The following is a 23193-nucleotide window of genomic DNA, read 5'->3' as shown; positions in this document are numbered from 1 at the left end:
AGCAATCCTCCTTTGAATAGTACCAGGAGTGTTGAACAAGAGGATATAAGATTTATCCTCATTGATCAGCTGGCCCGAAGCTGCAAGATAAACATCCAATCCTTTCTCAAATTAGTGGCCTCTATGATCCGAGCAAGTCCCATCAGGGCCATGTCATCAACAAACTGCAAATGAGACTGCGGCTGCAAGTCATTACCCCAACTCCATCCCTGAATAAAACCCAGACCCACATTATGCTTAATCAACCTCCCCAGACCCTCAGCCAGAAGAATGAATAGGTAAGGGGATAGGGGGTCCCCCTGGCGAAGACCCCTAGAAGCACCAAATAGCTCAGTATGATCTTCATTGATTAGCACTGAAAAAGAGGTAGACGTAACACAACTCATAACCCATTGGATCCATTCGTCTGCAAAGCCAAACGCCCTGAGAATCTTCTGGAGGAAGGACCAATGAACTCTGTCGTAAGCCTTAGCCATATCCAGTTTAATAAACATAGCTTTTTCCTTGGAGGTTACCATAGAGTGAATGGTCTCCGTAGCAATGACCACCCTGTCCAAGATTTGGTGCCCTTCCACAAACCTACTCTGCTCATCAGAGATAACATCCCCCAGAAAAATTTTCAACCTATCCGCTATCAGCTTAGAGATGATCTTGTAAATCATATTGCAGAGAGAGATAGGTTGGAATTGGCCTAACCGGTCAGCCCTATCACACTTGGGGATAAGTGCAATGAAAGTCACATTCAAAGCCTGAAGCATCTGCTTATTCCTTTGGTACTCTTGAACTATTTCCCATAAATCCAGTTTGATAATATCCCAGAAATATTGAAAGAATTCAATCGGGAACCCATTCATTCCAGGAGACTTACCCTTTCTCATATGAAAAACAATTCTCTCTAGTTCTTCCACCGAAATGGGACCCATAAGCTGCTCATTCATCTCCCTAGTAACTAGAGAAGGGATGCAATCGAGGACTTGATTCTCCTCCACCGATTCCCCCTGAGAATCCTCCTTGAAGAGGGACCGGAAATAATGTAAAGACTCCCTAGAGATCTCCTACAAGGATAAAAGCTGCTTACCTCTATCATTGACCAGAATAGGAATGGCATTTCCATGTCTTCTCGCTTTCACTAAGTTGAAGAAGGCAATGTTCTTATCCCCCTCTTGAAGCCAATCAATACGGGCTCTCTGTTTCCAATATATTTCCTCCCTAAGCTCCCATTCCTCTAAAGCCTTGACAACCCTGTCTTCCTCCCTAAGTAAGGCTTCAGACAAACCATGCTCTCTGATGTCATCGGTGATGTTATTCAACACTATCTGAGCAGCTTTCTTAGCTTGAAAAATATTCCCGAAACCCTGACGGTTCCACTGTTTAAGCTGAAACTTAACAAATTGCAACTACTTGGCAAAAGTGTACATAGTAGTGCCAAAGGCAGGCCTCCCTTTCCTCCACCACTCTGCTACAAGAGTTTGCAAAGCAGGACCCCGAAGCCACATAAGTTGGAATTTGAATGAAGGAGACCGAGCGACCCGAGCAAAAGAAGAAACCATCTTGATGGGCTAGTGGTTGGACCCTCTCCAGTCAAGAATCTCAGAGCTTGTGGACCACTCCCCACCAATCCAAAAACTAGAAACCAGAAAATGATCCAACCTTTCCGCAATCACATACTCCCCTATCCTCCTATTGTTCCAGGTGAATAGACCATTACCAGGCTTAATGTCAACAAGATGCAATGATGCTATATTATCTCAAAAAAGGAAAGATGAAGGTTCCAACCGCATAACACCCCCCTTATTCTCACTCAACTCAAGGATGGCATTGAAATCGCTCGCCATAATCCAAGGATGAAAAGGGACCAACCTTTGCATACAAGAAATATGGGACCATAAGTTCTACTTACCCTAAAGATCAATGGGGGCATAGATGTTAGTAAATAAGATATATTCCCCAGTCTCAATACTAGAGACAACCCCGGATAATGAAGATCTGGAGGCCACCCACAAGACAGGGCGAATCCTTAAAGGGTTCCAAAGATAGGCCACCTCTCCTGAGGAGCCCACAGCCCCAATATACTGACACTGGCATCTCCCCCATAGCTTTGGCACCAGATCCATCATACTTTCCACAGAAAGTTTTGTCTCATACAAAAATAGGATATCAGGAGAATGACTCCTTATCAACTCCCAAACAACTTTTTGTCTAGGGCCACTATTCAAGCCCCTCACATTCCATGATAAAACAATCATTTAGGGGGATTGGAAAAGTGAGAATCCAGAGTCTTTAGTGACCCTGACTCAACCAAATTTTCCCCCATCAATTTGATCTTCTCCAAATCCTTTTTTCTACCAGCCTTTGAACTCTTCTCCGTTGATCCTTTCTTAACGTCCTTCTGATGGAGACCCAAATGTAAGCCCATCTTGTTACTTTTGGCCCCAACAGATTCTAATTTTTGAGCTGAAGGAGAAACATCCCCCCAGCCAACTCCACTACAGCACTAGGAATGGTCCCCAACTGAGCCACAACTGGCATATCCATCTCCATTTGCTAGCTCCCAGCAATTTGTAGAGCCTGGGTTGAGTCCCAATTCACACTATCATTGACCAACCCTGATGCACCCTGATCCAAAGGAGTCAGCCCAAGGTTCACCTCCTACTAGGTGAGGTCGTCCATGACTTCAAACCTGTTAAAAGTATCCTCCTCTTGTCTCTCCTATAGGGGCCTCTTTTGTCCCCGATTCCTGTTCTTTGTCTTATTTGGGACAAAACCATCAGTACCCACAACTTCCCCAGTCATTGCGGCTTTTCTTTTGTCAACCCCATCTGTGTTACGAGTCGACTGTTGAGGTTGGCGCACTATCGATTTATACATAGGACACTTGCACTACAAATGACCATACTCATTACACAGATGACACTGAAATGGTAAAGGCTCATAATCTAGCTGCTGAACCTAGGAATAAGAACCTGCACACATATCTATAACATCTAGCAGAGGCTTACTAAGATCAATTTCAACACAGATACGGGTGAAGGTCATTACCCTTCTCCCCAGGGTTTGCGCTGAGGCTCCAATTGGCCTCCCAAGCACTGAAGTGAGCATCCGTAGCACATCCTCTCGACAACATTCCACCGGAAAACGCGATAAACAGACACACACTGGGACCCTATTCAGGAGTTCCTCCGAAGGGTTGAACCCTACATGCCAAGGTTTGATGAATAACCCCACCTGGTTGTAAAAATACGACCCTCCTTCAAAAACCCTACTTCGATCCTCCATGCAATTGAAGGTAACCATGAAGTAGTTGTTTGCCAGTAACATAATCTCCATTTCCCCTTCCGATGCCCAAGATCTCTGAGCCCAATTCTACAAAAACTGCAGAGAAACCCTCATCCCCAAAAACTTGAAGTATAACAAATGTTTTGAAAAGTAATCAAAATCTTCCGCTATCATCTTTAGAGGAATACTCAACCTTGGTCTCTTGCTGCACCTCTCCAGGCAGTCATTAATCTTCGAGATCTGAGAGCCCCCAACACTTCTAGCCCCAGACTCTAAGGCAAAAAGGTTATTATCAAAGGTCTTTACATTTTGGGGTGGAGGTTTCAAACCCACTACAACCCGAAAATCCATATCATGAGACACCTTCGAGGCCTCTCCACTAGATCTAGACTTCGCACCACTCGGAGAGCCCACCTCCCGAAAGGAAATGGGCAAGGATGCCACACCCCCTTGCAAGAACACACTCTCTCCCCACCGTGTAGATCAAAACCCCCACTGCCCTTCCTCGCGAACAGGCTGCGAATCCGCAGGAACCCCAAGCCCCTGCCTCCTGCAGCACCTCCCACCACCCACAACCACCGCACCACCTTCCACCCCCGCAAGAACACCCACACCCGCAAACCTACTTAATCAAATTTAAAAAGTAATGTTGCTATTATTTTTTAATATATTTCACATTATTTTTATTTTTATTTTTTTTAATTGGTAATAGTAAATTTTATTAATTTAAAGAAAGTTTAAAAAATAACTACCAAAAAGTATGAAACCATCTTCAAAAACTCCAAAACCATCCTCCAAACCACCCTGCAATACCAAACCACTAACCACTAACCAAACTAACCATGCAGACCCACCCTCCAAAAATACTTCGATCACTCAAAATTGGCTCATTACAGTAGCTGAAATGTACATAGAATAATCATTTTAAAATAGTTTTTCAAAAAGAGCTAAAATGACTAAACAAGGATTAACCCCACAAACCAAAAAATATAGAGAACACCATTGATCACAAAGACTTGGATACTACCCGAAGGAACTAGGGTTCGCTCACTTCCTCTTCCTCGTTCACGAACTTGCCACTTCCCTTGCTCCAGTTTCTTCCAGTGCTCTAGCCTCCTCGATGGCTCGCTACAACTCCACTTCAACCTCCATTAACTCTACAAAAAACTTTCAAAGCTTCCCACCCAATACAAGCCTCCCCATTGAATCTTGCCCTTGTTTGGTTATCCTGCCACCTCAAGAAAAGGATGTAATGCTCCTCTGCATAGCGATGGTAATTCAAAATCCCTTCACACAAATCAAATCCCTCGCCATGAACTGCCTATTCAAAAATTGACTCCATTCCCAAACAATACTCCTCCAGGACGATGGCGTGTATCACCTTCTTCACCGGCTCTACAGAATGCTCCAATTGCAGACCGCATTCCAAGATTAACGAGTACATATCCATGTTCATCCTGTAATGATGCTCCACCACCCCAATGTATTCACCCAACAATCTCTATATGAACTTTACCAACCTTTCATCTTGATATAGAAACATGTCATTCAATCTCCTCTCTAAAATCGGGCCGAGGAATGGAAAAAGTTGTTTCTTTGTCTTTAGCGTAAAATTCGCTTTTATCTTTGGCTGGCTTAGCTCTATGTTCATCTCCACCAACCTTAGACGAGACTTTTAATTACTCCAAATTGAATAAAAATGGAAACCACACAAGATCACTAAAATTATGATCATTTAATCGACATTAATATGATGTCCTTAGTCCATCGCCTTACAACCACAATGAGAGGGCTCACATGCTTCCCAAGGTGGTGAAAATGTCTGCAATGAAGACTCATACTTGCACAGGGAATTGAAAAATTCTAATGGATAACAACTCACTCCAACCATTAATGCAACTTTCCTGAAAAGTCATGATTCACACTTCCATACACACAACATGGTGTCCAATACTCTCAACATCACCTCAAAACATTAAAAGCAACTCCATTGGATGCCAACAAGGTAGTCCAATGTACCTCCTCATCTATATTTCCCCACCACCTGGTTGTAAAGGGGTCCAACTCACACACCACATTAGACAAATCATTCGCCACCCCATTGCCTGCCCTTCTAATGTGTGAAATTATAAATTCTTGGAAAGTTCATAATTTTGAATAAATGATTGAAATAAACTTACTGATATGCCAACTTGGGGAAGAGCCCTGAGAAATTGCATCAACAATAACTTTTGGTTCTTCTTCTAAGTGAACCTTTAGAACTTTTTAGTTGCTCACCAACTCTACCGCAAGCAAATTTGACCAAGCTTTCACTTCATTATTCGTTCCATCCTACAAGAGTTGCGCCCCTTTGAATAAGACTTTGTCATCCTCATCGTGAGCAACACAACCTGCACCTAAAATTATCAAGTTGCCTCTCAAGGATCCATCAAAGTTAACTTTGATCCACCCTTGCTCCAGTCTATCCCAAACACAATTTGAGCCCCCACCACCATTAAGATTAACCTTAGACTACCAATGAACAGACCAAAATTTCTACAAAGGTCAGTTGGCCTGGATTAGCTTATCCACCATATTAAAAGGATACTTGGAAAAATTCTGACAATTTATTGAAGCATCTTGTTGATGACCCTTTCTACTCTATCACATAGCTTCTCAGTTGGCTCTTCCCTTTCCTGAAAATTTCGTTTCTTTCTTTCTTTCCAAACATCCCACGCAACCACTTAGGGAGAAACGAACCAAATACAAGAGTACACTGATTTAATCTGTTCTTCAAACCAACTCTTAAAGAAGTCAATCACCTTAGTCGATAACAGTATTTCCCAGGAAATTTTATGCAATACAAACTTCTGGACACTTTGCGTCATTTTACAGTTCAACAACATATGATCTAAGGATTTGCTCTCTTCTTTACACATTACAGACTGAAATGGGCCATTAACACCTAGTCTACTAACTCTATCTCCAGTTAAAATCCTCTCTTTCATAACCAAACAAGTAAAAACCCCAACTTTTGGGAGACATTTTGGTTCCCAACATAGTCTAGCCGACCAATCCTCAATGGTCACTGCTTCCTCTACCAACTTATAGCATGGCTTAACCGAGTACATCCCTGAATTTGAACCACACCATCTTAAAACATCTTCCTTGGCTGAGAGATATGGTTTGTACTCCTTTAAAATACTTTCAAACAAAGCTAACTAATTAGCAGACAAAGGAAGTGTCCTAACATCCTTGAACCACCTCCATTCCTTCTTGAATTCTCCATATAATCACAGACCTTCAATCCCCAGTGTTGCTCTGCCACTTGTTTAATGGCCTCAACTTCAGCCCGCAAGGAAAGAGTTGACCTTCCATCCCAAGAGTCTTTCCAAAAATCCACTTTCTCCCCATTCCCCAATTGCCATGTCATATGATCTATGATCACTTTCCTACAAGAGACAAGGAAATTCCAAATGGTTGAGCCTTTAGGTGGATCATGAATAGAGAGAATTATCTTCCTGTGTTGAGAATGCAAATACTTATGGGCTAGAATTTGGACCCACTTTTGTTTAGGTTTCAAGTACATCTGCCAAATGAGTTTTGCTCACACTGCTTCATTCAAAAGACTCCAATCTCACAAACCCGCACCCCCAAACTCGTTGGGTTGACATAGTTTATCCTAGGCCACCAGTGGGATTTTATCTTGATAGCTTTTTCCTTTCCAAAATAATTTCCTCATTTTTTGATTTATGACTCTTACAACTCTCTCATGGATTTTCAAACACATCATAGAATAAATTGGAATGGAAAACAAAACCGACTTTAACATCAATAATCTGCCAGCCAACGAAAGCCATTTACTCTCCCATCCCTCCAGCTTGTTTACACAACAATCCACCAATGTATGCCACAAATATATTCTTTTTATACCCCCAAAAAGAGGGGTGCCTAATAATCTTCTTGGTAAACACCTTGCTTTAACCCCAAGGATCCTAACAACTTATCTTTGCCTCTCCAAAGGGGTGTTGAAGAAAAAGCTATCTGACTTGGTCCAATAACCTACTGACCTGAGGTTTCACAAAAAGAAGCAATGGCCTTCTTGATAGCTCGAGCTTCTCTAAGCGAGGCTTCCCCAAAAAGGATGGTATCATCAATAAATTGTTGATGCGTTGAAGGTGTCATGCTAGCTAAAATATTAATGCCCTTCCACTTTCCACTATTTCTCAAGTTGTGGATAAGTCTCCCTATGGCCTCAACTAGGATTATAAAGAGAAAGGGAGATAGAAGATCCCCTTGCTTAAGACCTCTTGAAGACTAAAAAAAACCTTTTGCACTACAATTAACTAAAACTAAAAACCAAGGCCCACCAATACAAGCATTCACCCAATTCAACCAAGGTTCTGCAAACCCAAAGCCTTTCAAAACGTAGAGCAAGAAAGACCGATCCACCATATCATAAGCTTTCCTAATATCCAACTTAATCAACATTTGGTGCACATTTGTTTTCCTCACCATATGGATGGCTTCATGAGCAATGATTATGCCTTCCACAATAGACCTGCCAGGTACAAAACTACTATGTTCTTCTGAGATGATACTCTACAAGATTGGTTTCATTTTGCTCATAATGACCTTAGTAATCACTTTATACAGAGTATTACATAAGGAAATAGGCCGAAAAACACTAAAAGTCTCAACCTTCTCAACTTTAGGTATCAAAGAAATGAAGGTGCAATTTAACTCCTTGGGCACACAAGCACTCTCTCTAGATTCCTCCACCACTAGCCATACCTCATGTCCAACAATCTCCCAAAAGTAATGAAAAAATAAAGCAGGAAACCAGTAAGAACCCAGAGCTTTGTCCCTAGGCATCGAAAACACAGCCTTCTTAACTTCCTCCGAGGTGATAGGCCTACACAGGGCCCAGTTTTGACTATCAGTGATAGTCTTGGGGATATTAGCTAGCAACAAATTCTGCTTCTAATCATTAAGCTCCACATTCTGCTTCAGTAAATCTTGAAAAAACTCCACCACCTTTTATTAATTGCTTTCGCACTATCCAAGTTTGTGTTATCCCTTCCTCTAATCGAGGTAACCTTATTCCAAGATCTTTGAACTTTAACTAAGTTATGGAAAAATTTTGTGTTGTGATCCCCTCCTTTTAACCAGCACTCCTAAGAATTCTACCTCCAAAACATCTCCTTTCTGGCTAAAATTTCACCATATTTACTTTTTAGGATCTTCTCCTTATTAAAAATGTCTCTTGTCATACCTTGATTCATAATGGTCTCATGGATTGCACTTAATTCTGATTCTAGAGTAGCTTTGTCAAAGAAAATATTTCCAAAATTATTCCTATTCCATTCCTTCAACTTCTCTTTTAAAAACTACAATTTGAAAAAAAAAAAGTGTGAGTTCCCACAGTTAATGCACCACTGTTTCACTAAATTTGGAAGGCCACTATCCTATAGCCACACCTTTTCTAACTTAAAAGGGCACTTGATAGGAGCACTGTCAAGCATCATGAGCAACTCAATTGGAAAATGATCGGAGGCAACAATTGGCTTAATGGCTACTTCGAACAATAATGGTTTGTTATCCCATTTACCTCCTAGGAAAAACCTGTCCAATTTCTCTGTTATGTGCCCTGAACCCCACCTCCTATTAGTCCAGTTAAAGGCACCACCACGGGTTTTAATCTCCCTCAAGCTATTAGTAGCAACACAATTATGGAATTCCACCTGTGAACTACTAAAGCCCACTCTCCCCCCTTTCTTATCTGCCATTTCCAAGGTTGCATTTAAAATCTCCACCCAAAATAACCAACTCATCCGCTAAATTTTGCAGTATCAAGGATAATTGTCGCCAAACTTCTACTTGGAGACGGGTCTTAGCAGGTCCATAAATAATTAAACCAATGAAGTCACAATTTAACCTAAAAGAGTGAGCCTTAAAAGTTGCCAAAATTGAGCATTCACGAATTCTTCCATATTTAAGGATGTTAGGTTCCAAAGAATACCAAGACTGCATTGAACCAGTTTCCTCTGAGAAAATCCCTCTCCACGACCTCCAATATCTCATCCAATTGTCTGCATCTTCCAAACTCAACTTTGTTTCTTGTAAACACACTAACTTTGGCTTCATTTGATCAAATCAATGCTTGATCAAATGCCTCTCATTAGGGGCATTGCATCCCCTGACATTCCAGCTTGTGATTTTCATTTTCCTTCAAGAAGGGATGCCCCCTTCCCTACTGATAACTTACATTGCCCCTTAGCACTACCTACCATTGCCAACCAGAATCTATTGGGTTTCTGCCCTCTTGATTTCTTTTCCCCCAAACAGGCTTTCAAGACCCATGAATCCGTTTGGTTAATAGTTCAAACCTCCGCTATGCAATCCTCATCCACCAAACCCCATTCATCCTCTTCTTCCTCCCAGGGCATACCATCAGAATCACTATTTGTATCTGATGTAATGAAAATGGGGATTAGTGGAAAACCAATATGAGATCATTTAAATAACATGCTCAACCATAAAGACAATGAACTAAAACCCTTTCAAAACATATCAAGAAAGATTAGTTAAACAAGAAGCTAGCTAGGAAATGAACAAAACAAAATGAACTTCCCCATGATGCTCCCTATGCCATGACTCTTCCTTGTCCCCCTCCTCTCCAAGATCCTACTGCTATTTGATGTATGCCCTTTGTTCAAGCACTTAGCATAAAAGGGATATCAAATGGAGGATGGGAGATAGTAGATTGTGTCAAGTGTTGAATGAGCATGCAAATTAAGTGTTAGAGATTAAATAGCAATTCCAACGAGTGGAAGAGCTAGAACCTAATACAATGGCTTCCTAAAAAACACTCAAATTCTAAGTAACAATGATAATGCATGGATAACTCCTATGTATGTGTGTATCTCCTCAGTAATGAAGGAGTGAGCTCTATTTATGGAGTAAATAGGCAAATGAAGGGTTGAGATTGAGTTCATTGAGGAAGGGTTGGGATTGCTTGAGGAAGTGGTGATCCTCAATCCATGTGCTCCCCTTCAAGTCAATCACATGTTGAAAAGTGTCAACAAGGGAAGGCTTGAGAGGAGAGGGAAAAAGCATTTATTGCTTGAGAAGACATGAGGGTTACCCCTAGGTGGTTTGGTTAGGGTTAGGTTAGTGGATAAAGCTTTTATCCAAAGGATAAACTCTTAGGCAAGGGTTAAAGGATAACCATGGTCAAAGAAATGAATGCTTGAAGAGACCCACATGAGTTAAAGGAATGGTTTTAAGTTAGAGACTATTGGCAAATGCACACTCCAATGAGAAATTGTAGGTGATTGAAGGTTTTTTCATTGATGGCAACCTTGCAATCATATGATACCGGCAAGATAGGATATCGGCACCAGCAACGACAAACTCTACATCGACAGCAAAAGGAGGAATACCGGCACCCTGGCCGACAGGAATTTTGTTTATAATGTATTTTGTAATTAATTGTAAAATCATTGTAAGCCGACATGGCAAGTTGTAAAATGACTCATATATGTATGAGATCATTGTAGAACATTTTGTAACAAGGAGATAGGCGAAATTATGCAGACCTAATTGTTAGTGTAGGTTTTTTTATTTTCCTTATGTTAGGGGGTACTTATTTTTCCTACACATATATTATTAAGCTTGCTTAGGTTATTAGGTGTGGTTAATATGAGGACACGTGGCGGAATACATTAGCTACATGTGTAACTCTCCACCTCACATGGGTAGTTGAGTTACACACCCTCTTTTGGCTTGTTGTGCCACCTCTCATAACCACTATTTTGTCATTTCCTAAGTGGGTGATGGGGTAGTTGGGTTTCTCACCCTCTTTTGGCCTTATGTGCCACCTCTTATAACTCCTTTTTTGTTTTCATGTAAGGAGGTTATGCCACATGTTTTGGCATTTACCAAGTAGGTAAAAACCTCCCACCTTTTATGGGGTAGTAGGTAAAACCTCCCACTTTTTATGGAGGTGGGAGTTAATGCACCTCTTGGTTGTATATGCTATTATTTTTCTATATAATAAGCAATATACTCTCACCTTCACAAGGAAAGTGATAGCTCGGTGAGAGTCTTCTCTAAATTCTCTTCTTTATCTCTATTTTTCTCTCATATCAGATTTATCTTCATTCAGCTATTTTGATCTTCGATCATCCGTTGCTTGGAGTTGCATGTGATCTATGACCGACATCATATCCTGGCTCAATTCTTGCTTCTCACAGAATTTAACACTAATATGTGAATTATAGGTTAAGGGTTTATGTATGTAGCAGAGATTAAACCGGTACTGGATCTGGCATAGCAGAGGCTAATCTAAAGCAGTACAAGACAATGGATTAATATAATCCATTTTTGTAAGTCGGTGTGACTTATTTTGTAATTGAGCAATGAGCTCTAGGCACTTGGCCTTTCTGCATGTGCAGGCCCCTATTGTAAGAGTAATATTCCCTTATTGGCCAATAAGCGAATATTGTGGGTCACAAATCCCACTGAGGTTTTTCCCACACCGGGTTTCCTCGTTAAAATATTATGTTATGGCGTGCTTCTCATTTGGTTGTTGTTATTCTTGTTTACTGCATTATTTCTTGTTTATCGGTACACGGTTTTAATATGCTTTTCATGTTTTAAGTCAAGTAAATTTAGTAATCGGTTAGATACTGATTCACCCCCCATCTTAGTATCTTTGGGAATCCTAACAATTGGTATCAAAGCCTGGTCCTCTATTTTCAGAAGCCTAACAGCTTGAGGAAGATCTTGTCACCGGTAGAGATGGAAAACTTGAGAAAACAACTAGAAACAACTCTTTCAGACTATGATGTAGAAAAGGTGAAGAATATCAAACTTGAAGATGATCTAAAGGCTGCTCAGGATATCATTCAAGCACTTCAAGAGAATTTTACTATTGCAAGAAATAAGAGAAGAGAACTTTGTGAAAAGATGCAGAATGAGGAAAATGAAAAGGAAACTCTTAATGATCTGGTAAACAAGCTAAGACAAGAGATCAATACAACACAGAATGAGATGCAGGATATGACTATGAGATTTTGTAAAGAAATTGAAGATAGAAAGAAGAACGAAGAAGACTTGGTTAGAAGACTAAATGATGCTGGAAATGAAAACACAAGACTTGGTCATGAAAATGATATGTTGAAGACAGATCTAATGCACACACAAAATGACAGAACTGAACTCATAAGACAGAAAGGAATCTTGGAAAGTGAACTAAATGCTGCAAATCATCACAAGGAGAATTTCAAGAAGAGTTTAGAAGAACTTGGTAACATGCTGAAGAATCAGAAACCTAATGGTGATACAAATGACCTTGGCTTTGAAGCTGGTGAAAGCTCTGGTACTACAAACAATCATGATCATAACAAAACGGTAAGACAACCTACTGCTTACAAGTTTAACGGCAAATGCTTTAACTGTAACAAGTATATTCATAGAGGAAATCAATGTAGATCTAGAAATTATCAGAACACTAATACACCCACCAGTCAATGTTCTAAATGCAACAAAGTTGGTCATAATTCAGAAAATTGCAGGATGAATGTGAGATGTTATGTTTGTGGAAGATTTGGGCATTTATCTAATCAATGCAGAACACATATCGGCATAGGTTATGGGAAAGCTATTCAGAAGAACAATGTGACTTGTTATGCCTGTAACAAAATTGGACATATTGCAAAATTTTGTAGAAGTAAGGCACCACCGGCAAATAACAAAGGTCCTAGTTTGAAAGATAAAGAAAAAGTTGAAGAGGTAAAGCAAGAATTCTAAAAACAATGGATCAGAAAGTCAGATTAGAATGTTGATGTGATTACTCCTCCACTGGCAGAACAGAGTAACACTCCACCGGCAGGAGACTCTTCATCTAACTAAAGAAAATTCTTTTGGGGGTTTAGCAACAAAATGAAAAACATGCTATTATTCCCTCGATTGATGGTGAGAAGTTGAAATTACTTCTATACCGGCAGATAACTTAAGTTGTGACTTAACCGGCAGCATTAAATATGGTAGTTGGTGAAAATAACATTATAAAGCAAGTGTTTTGGCTCCTTTTTCATTCACCGAGAATTCAAATCTTTGAGAGCGCGAAAATTCCCGAGCGAAAGTACTCCAAGCAAAGAAGTGAAGCAATCCATCAAAGCATTCATCCTTAAGGCAGATTGAGGTATTTATAGCTATGTCATCTTCATCCACTCCTGAATTTATTGCAAACCCTACTGTTGTTGAAGTTGTTAAGCAGCCTAGACTCGTTTTTCAGCTAGTTCCCGAAATTGCTAAGAAAGATGATAGCATGTATATACATTGTCATATTGATGAACTAGGTGATGATGAAATTAAAAATATGTATGAGACTATAATTTGTGATGAATCTGGAAATGTCAAACCTGAACATAAGATAGTAGAAACCCTAGGTTTCACTGAAATACTTAGTATCCCAGATTTCCCCAAGGATATCATAAGGATTGTGTTAAGCAGACTTTGTGGTGAATTCTTCTGGTTGGACTCTATTCATAAAATCATAAAAGAAGCAGTAAAAGTTGTAACAAGGTTACCCTCCACCGGCAACAGACCTGACAAAACTAAGAAGGTCTCAAATGACTTAGTGACAAACCTAACCGGTGCAACATTTGATAAGAGATATCTAAGGGTAAATGATGTGAAGGATATAAATATTAGATTTGTCAGTATGATCTTAGGTTATAAGGCTACTCATGCAAATAGGTTAAACTTAGTTTCTAGCCTATGTATTAAGAGTGCCTATGGTATGGTAAATGATAATGCAAGAATAGACATATGTAAATGGCTCAAAGATGAGTTGATAGACAATTTGGGTAAGATCAAAAGAGACAAAAAGGGAACATTCAGATTTGGAAACTTACTTGTTTGTCTGATGCTATACATAACCAAACAAGTACCTGGTATTGGTGCTAGAGATTTTGGATTTGATATACCGATAGGAAAACAACTATCGGAACTATTGAACAATATGGGAGAGAACAGGGAGAAAAACATAAATGAGCATTTTCAAGCATTTAAGGCTCGAATGAAGACCAGAGTAAGACTATCACAAGCTATTGTGAATAAGTATCAAAAGGAAATCTGTTTTGTGATCAGGAAAGATGAAATTTGGATGGAGGCAGTTATCCCTAGAACCATCTGGGTAACTGAAATGGGCTATGAGACCGAAGATAACATCGTAGAAACTTATGCAAAAGCCCTCCTTGAAGCTCCTAATGAACTGGAAGAGAAAGTATTTGGTAGTGCAGAAACAATAGAGAGCACTATACAATCAAGGAAAAGAGTTAAGAAGGCAGAAGCAACCATTAGAAAAGGAACCCGACAGGCTAAGGAAATCAAGGAAGATGTGCTAAAACAAACTGGTATAACTGAAAGTGAGTTGGAAGCACTTTGACCGGAAACTCACCTTTCACCGGTTGGAATTTCTTCAAAAAGTGACATACATGTTGTATTCAAGAGAGTTGAGAGGAAAAGAAAACCTTCACTGGTACCTTCTCCTACACCAAAAAGGACAAGACAGAAGCAACAGGCAGTAAGGCCTCCGGCAAAGAAGATGACTCCTAAGAAGAAGAAGGTGAAACAAAGTATTGCCCCTATTGACAAACTTCTTAGCAAAATTACAGAGGATGATAAGCTAAAGAATATCAATAAAATATACAATACACTGTCAACTGATGATAAGGAAAGCACAGAAAATAGCGTAATTCTACACTTAGATATATACAAGAAATATTTGATGCAAATTGTTGATGAAATTCCAAATGACTTGTATAGGAGATTAGAAGCTAGAAGATTATCTATTGTTGAATTGGATAAAAAGATTAAGATTGAAAAATTACTGGCAGTGCATCTAGTTAACTCACCTAATGAAATAGACAAATTAATCAGTGAGGCTAACCGAACAGTATTCTCTACTGCTCACCGGCATGTAGCACTAATGGTTGATAGATTAACTGAAGTATCCGAGGAAACAACCGATGGATGGGATATTTTCTTTGTGGAGAAAGAAAAAAGGAAGAACTACTCAGACCTAAAACTATCAGAGTATATCAAAAGGACAGAGACAAGGGTAAAGGCAAGGTAGGTGGACCACCAAGTTTAAAAATAACTAACAATATGCCCCCACCTCCTTCAGATACCCCACCGGTAGACACTACTACAAATCAACCAGCCACAGAGAGTATGGAGAGTCCGGTAGAAGATACAAACCCTGAATCAGAAATTATGTATACTATAAATGTGGATACTCAGGAAGTTAATGTCGTGGTTGATAGAGAGACCACTGAGGATAAGGAGAAAGATGTGACCACAGAGTCACCGGCTACAGAGGTTGAGTTAAACACAAAAAAACCTACAAAGGCAGAGCAACCGGTAGAGGATACCACTGAGAAACCGGTAGATATAACAGACAAACCATCTGAAGAATTGGCTAAGCAAAGTTCAGAGGCACAAACTGAGAAACTGGCAACTGAAAACTCAAAGAAATCGTCTGAGACACATTTGGAGAAACCCAAATTGGTACAGGTACAAACAGAGATAGTGCCACCTAGCCAAACTAAAAAGCTTAAAACTTTGTTTGTGGAAATACAAACTCAAATAGACCTACCAGAGGTCGAACAAAGCAAGGAAATAACTACAACCGGTAGCATGGCTATTGTAAAAATTGTTGGACAAACATCTGGTACAGCGATGATAGAATCCAGACCTACTAATGTAATAGAGGTCTTATTAGATTCAATAAAGAAGATCACAAAATGCAATGCACAAGCCTATAAGGCTATTGATGATACAATACCAATTCTTAAATTGATAGCACCAAAGTGCAGTGTTGAGAATAAAGATTCTTTAGGTCAACTAGACACATTGTCTAAGTTTATCACCGGCAACCTAGTAACTGTTGATCAAATAAATGAGGATACATTTAAGGAGAGAATGATAAAAGAAAAAGAGAAATTATTTGAGGATATTGTAAAGAAAAACAAGGAAGAAATGGATACCCTGTTATCGGAACTTGGAGAAATAATCTATGACTTTAAGAAACTGTATAGGGATACTTGCAAAACAAATGTCTTAACAGAGGATCTTGACAAGGAGATCAACAAAGCTCAAGAGAAGATAAATAATATTGCTGACAATTTGATTGAAACATCAGACTCATTTTTGGAATTAGAAAATAAAATTGCAGAGCAGGAAGAGAAAATCAAGAAATTGGAGAACGACAAACAGGGAACAAAGGATAAGGCAAAGGCCTTAAAATGCAGACTTAGTCCAAGACTAGAGTATCTTATTTCTTTGAGAAAAGAAATATCTGAGGCTCTGGTTCCTGGACTGAAGACATTGGAAGAGCAAATGCACATACTCACTGGTACAATGCAGAGAACACAAGAGGCCATAAAAGACTGCAAAACATTCAGCAATGACATAAATGTAGTTTTGACAGATATCTTTCAGATTGTAACCCACCGGTTACAAGAATCCAGGCAGGACTCCACTGACAACGAATGACAACCTTTGTCATTGATGTCAAAGGGGGAGTAGTGGGATGAGAAAAATGGTCAGAAGGAAGGGACTTCATCTGCTCAGGGGGAGCATACATTTTTGGTAAGACAATTTTGGCAGACTATTTTTGGATATCATTTTGAACACTTTTGATTTTTCTCATGAGTGTTGCCATCAATACCAAAGGGGGATATTGTTGGCAAATGCACACTCCAATGAGAAATTGTAGGTGATTGAAGGTTTTGTCATTGATGGCAACCTTGCAATCATATGATATTGGCAAGACAAGATACCGACACCGGCAATGACAAACTCTACACCGGCAGCGAAAGGAGGAATACCGGCACCCTAACCGACAGGAATTTTGTTTATAATGTATTTTGTAATTAATTATAAAATCGTTGTAAGCCGACATGGCAAGTTGTAAAATGACTCATATATGTATGAGATCATTGTAGAACATTTTGTAACAAGGAGATAGGCGAAATTATGCAGACCTAATATGCGAATTATAAGTTAAGGGTTTATGTATGTAGCAGAGCTTAAACCAACATTGGATCTGGCATAGCAGATGATAATCTAAAGGAGTACAAGACATTGGATTAATATAATCCATTTTTGTAAGTCAGTGTGACTTCTTTTGTAATTGAGCAGTGAGCTCTAGGCACTTGGCCTTCCTGCAAGTGCAGGTCGTTATTGTAAGAGTAATATTCCCTTATTGGCTAGTAAGTGAATATTGCAGGTCACAAATCCCACCGAGGTTTTTCCCACAGGTGTATCCTTGTTAAAATACTATGTTATGGTGTGCTTCTCACGTGGTTGTTGTTATTCTCGTTTACTGCATTATTTCTTGTTTATCGGTACACAGTTTTAATATGCTTTTCATGTTTTAAATCAAGTAAATTTAGTAACCCCCCCCACCCCGCCGCCCCCTCTCAGTATCTTTGGGAATCCTAACAGAGACAAAGTCTCTAACCAAGGGTCTAACCAAGGGTCAAGGTTGAGTTAACCATTAATGGTTATGTAAGAGACTTTAATGGTTTGGAAGACTTTCGAGGTTTTTGAGAAGTGGCATTTTTCTTAAGGAATGTGCAAATGTTTAAGGGGTAATTAGGCAAATAGGAAGGGGTTAGAAGACTCTAGAAGAAAGGTTAGTGTGCAACTTGTATTTTCCAGAAAATGCAAGTGGGTGAGGGTTTTAGGGATTTAAATAAATATTTTTTATTTAAATGTGAGAGATAGGATTTTAGGGATTTAAATAAATGTTGATTTATTTAAATGTGGAGAGGGGTTAATTAAACAAATGTGCTTTATCTATTTAATTAATTTTCAGGACATGGTTTAATGATTTAAATCAAATAAATTGAATAATTTATTTAATTAACAAGAGAAGAGGGTTAGGGTAAATTAATTAAATATCAATTTAATTAATTGTCAATTGATGGTTAAATAATCAAATGAATGCTAAGTATTCATCTAATTAAGTGGACAAATTTGAGTGTCTACATTTGCCCCTCTTTGAGACGGTGTGGTTTATCGCATCGTTTCAAAGAAAAACAAGTCAACACAGTACATGCCCCAGCATGCACTAGGTTGGTAGTTAGGTATGCCCCCTCGAGAGATTGGATGAAATTGCACAAATTCGGACGATCTCTCAAAAAATTAAGAAAAAATAGGCATGGTAAAAAGGGGGATTCGGGTATAAATGAGGGGCCATACAGGAGATATGATGTTGTATACACCTAAAAATGATCTGAAGAAAATTAATTAAATAAGTAATTATTTAATTAATTCCCCTTCCCAATTTAATTGAATTCATTAGCAATTTGATTAAATTCTCCCATTCATCTACTTATTAATAAATCTAAGGATTTATTTAATAGGATCATTTCAATAGTCCCCTTTGATTAATTAATCTGAATTAATTTATCCATCCTCCATTTAATTCATTTCTTCTAATCCCCTAATTAATTAAAACAAATCAATTTATGAGTTGTTGAAAGTCAATTAGCCTTTTCCTATTATTTGAATTTTTAAGTTCAAATTACCCAAATGTCTCCTAACTTCTAACCACCTAACCTAACCATCCCCTAACCTAACCCATTCCACCTAATCTTGGGTTTAACTAACCCTATCCTATCTTGCAAATCCTAACCTCCCATGGGTTGGATATTCTCCCCTTTAAGACACATGGCACTTATGCCACATGTCTCCTCCCTTAGACACTTGTCCTCTTATGAGCAAGGCTCCTTGACACTTGTCAGCACAGAGATGACAAGTGTCCCTCCCTCCAACCTCTTCTCCAACCTCCTCCAATTTAACCCTTGATATCTTCAGACTCAATCTTGACCATTGATTCCTGCCACCTCACCCCTGGCATTGGAAATCCTATAAATATCCCCAATTTTAGAGCACAAAGGATCCCATCTCATTTTCATCTTAAGCATTGTTATTACAGGTGTTGCATGTAAAAGAATTCATCTCTAAAGCATCAATTAGAATTCAAAGGGAAATCACAAATCCCTATCTAATCAAAGAATTCAAACAAACATACAATGAAATAACACAATCAAATCAAAATAGGAATTATAAAGTAATTCAATCAAAACTCCCTATTTCGTGACTATGTATAACTTCCATTGTTCTTCTCTTCTCTATGATATGGTGGCTCTCAGATATTGCATTGGCAACCTGCGATTGACACAAAGATTTAAAGTTTGTGATTGTTGAAAATGGAGATTGAATGCTCAATTTATAGATTATTGGAGAAGATTGATTGAAAGGTGGAACAAATTGATCAAGAGGTGGAACTCGGGTGAGCTCACATGAAAATTGATAGTTGAACTGCTGATTTGGAGGTGAAACTGAATAGATTGAATAAATTAATTGAGTCAACTGATTGAGAAAAAGCTAACTGAAGGAAGAAAAAGAACGATTGGAGGAAATTAAGAAGATGACAAAGCTAACTAGAAGATGGAAATAGAGATTGGAGAGATAAATGATTTAATTAATTAATTAATTTAGCATGTGCTTGCAATTTAACTTGGATTTTCATTATAATCTTTGCATGAAATTTAATTCAGTTTAGTATTTGAATATATTTAGAACTTGACTTTGAGTTTCAGTATTTGAATATATTTGGAAGAATTTAGAATAATTTGAAATTGAATGAAATTAGAATTTGGGGATTTGGAATTGGAATTAGAAGAATTAATTATTTAATTAAATAATTTAAAGAAACTATTTAATTATTTTAGAAATGGAATTTAATTAAATAAAAAAGATTATTTAAATTAAAGGAATAAAGCACAATTAATTAAATAAGAAAATGGTTGAATGATTAATTAATTAGAGATATAAATTGAAAATAGAATTTATTTATATAATAAAGATTATTTAAATTGGGGAATTAATCAGAATTAATTAAATAATAAATATTTAATTAACATTAGAAAATTGCTAAAATGATTAAATGATGAAAGAAAAAGAAATAGAATGATTAGTAAGATTACGAGGAAATATGAAATTAGAAGAATAAAATTAATTAACTTAATTAAAGAATTATTTAATCAATTATAGGAATAATTATTACATGATCAATGAGACATTTTTAGGTGTCTACATTTGCCCTCTTTGAAACAATGTCGAAACGACGTTGTTTCAAAGAAAACAAAAAAAATTTGCCCCAGTATGCCCCGGTGACGCTTAGGGTGTAATGCCCCCTCGAGAGATTGTTTTTGCATTAAAGGTATGAATGATCTCTCGAAAAAAGAAGAATGTGAGATGAAAGAATAGAAGAATGGTTAGTTGATTAGAGATAGAGATAGGTGGTGTGAAGATGATATTGAGATAGAATATGAGAGAATGAAATAGAATAATGTTAGATGATAGAAAATGATTTAGAAAGAGATGATGAGAAAAGAATCAACAAACTAGCAAAAATAAAATGAGAGGAAATGAGAATGATTGATTCACGAACCTATGTCATTATTTATTGCACAATATATATTCATCACTGAGCCTTATTATTGAATAATGAAGCTTAGCACATCAGGGTATAAGGAACCAAGATGTAAATATATCTCATTGAAGAAACAAACACATAGCAAACAAGGAGTGAACCCCTCCATTTTGGGAAATACACTAGGGGTCGAGGTATGTGTGGCATTCAATAGCTGAATGCTCCTATCACAAACACCCACTAGAGCAATTTCCCTAGAACTTCATCGGTTCACAGGTCACAAATAAAGAAAAAGACAATGCCCATCATGGCTCCTCTAGTCACTTGTAGACATCCTTGAGTAGCATAGGAACATAATCTGTCACCAAATGATAAAAGATAAAGACTGACCTAGACAAAATTCAGCAGCTATACTGACCTTGTGCCTTCGTTCTCAGTTGCTTGATGTGATGGTTGATAATGTCTGATCTCAGAAAGTTGCGGACCCCGTTTAAGACTGACCTGTCTGATTTCGAGTGTATCCTCTTCTGTTTAAGACAAGATAATGATCACTTGATATGGATATGATATGATTGATAAGACAGTTCGATTAGTTGATTGCAGATGTTTGACTGGATAGTTGTATCCTTTGTTAACTTCATGTGAAGCGCTTGTTGGATATCTGCTAGGGTATTTGATTCTTGCGAGATATTTTATTGCAAGTTCTTTTGATTGATTTTTGATTGTTTAGTTCTTTCCAAGACTGTTTTTCAATGTTTTTAGATTATGTGGATCGATATTTGAATGTTTTTGATATTTTCAAAGGATGTTATATCAAATTTTTTGGTATTTTCACTACTCTTTCCAATGTTTTTGGATTTTTAAGTTTTCACATATTTGAATGTTTTTGGTTGATTTTTTCAAGACATTTTACAGATGTTTTTGGTCTTTTTAATTTTTCCACTGTTTTTGGATTTTTTCAGGACTTTTTCTAAATGTTTTTTATATTTTTGAAGCATGACCTACCATTAATTGATAAAGATAAAACTAACTTGGACAAAATCTAGTAGCCATACTGATCAGTGTCATTGTTTTGATTTATGTGATCATTGATAGGAATGTCTGGTTTGAGAGAGTGAATACCCCGTGTAAGACCGATCTATCTGGTTTTGGGTGTACCCTTCCCTGTATAAGATATGTTGATGTTTGATAGAGTTTGATTGATAAATTGATTAACAAGACATGTGATCAATTTGATTGTAGACTTTGAGAATTTTTCTGTTGTTGATTTGATTTGATGGATGGTCTATGGTTTCTTTGCTTTGATTTTTTAGTTTTTGATTTTTCAAATTTTAAGGCTTTTTTCAAGACATTTTATGACTTTTAATATTTTGTGTTTTTTTAGGATTTTATTTGATTTTTTAGGATTTTTTCAAGACTTTATTTGATTTTTTAGGATTTTTTTAAGGACTTTAAATGATTTTGTTTGTATTTTTTCAGTTATGCCCCCAGTGTGCAGACCTATATGACACGATGATCTGCAAAATGCATGTGGAGACAATGAATTTTCAGCATGACCTATGTTAATGCAATATGCATGATGAAGATGCCTTTCCTATTCGAACAAGGATGACTGTGTTTGTTTGGCATTTTGTAATACACCAATTGAAATGGAGGTACAAAAAATTTAGTAGATAAGCGATCAATCGATCCTTAAGGTCCTTTGGAACATCCAAATTAACACACTTAGTGACTAGGATTTACAAATGGAGACGCGAAAAACTTTCCCATTGATTCTTGAAACTTTGATCTTCTTTTGCCCATGTGTGTGCAGATGAGTTAATTCCGTCTTTTGTATTCACTAAAGATCCTTAGCATCCTATATGATTAGCTACGTGGATTATCCTAACTTCAAAAACATCCCAAATAGAGCCTCGTTGCCAACTAGCTTTTAGAGCTCCGACAAGGTTATAGCCTGTAGTTTCTCAAATATTGCTCCATTGCCAGCAGTCGTTCATAGCCCTGATGGAGTTACTTTCATGTTCCCATAGTCAAGATTTTTGTCGCACTTTGTATGTGTGTTATTTCAGTTATATATCACTGCTCTTTTGCCTTGAGATGAATATTTGGCATAGCTCTTTTTCTTTTATTATTTTCTTGCCTTGACTTGTAAGTAATGAAACCTACTTGGGTGTGATAATTATAGTGACGCTGAAGTAGAATTTTAGATTTTTCACTAGTCATATGATCAATTAGGTGTCTAGAATGAATTAGAGATTTTCGTAATGTGTTTGAGATATAGCAATTGATAGATTTTGGGTTAACAAGTCTCAAATAGTGAAATCACTACCCAACCATAAGTAAAGCGTCATCACAGGGTAATGTTGAAAATGAATGACCTTAGGACCTCAAAGACTTCATGTCAGAATATCTAA

The sequence above is a fragment of the Cryptomeria japonica genome, chromosome 1 (genome assembly GCF_030272615.1).
Source record: "Cryptomeria japonica chromosome 1, Sugi_1.0, whole genome shotgun sequence".
NCBI lineage: Eukaryota > Viridiplantae > Streptophyta > Pinopsida > Cupressales > Cupressaceae > Cryptomeria > Cryptomeria japonica.
This window is presented reverse-complemented; position numbering follows the sequence as displayed.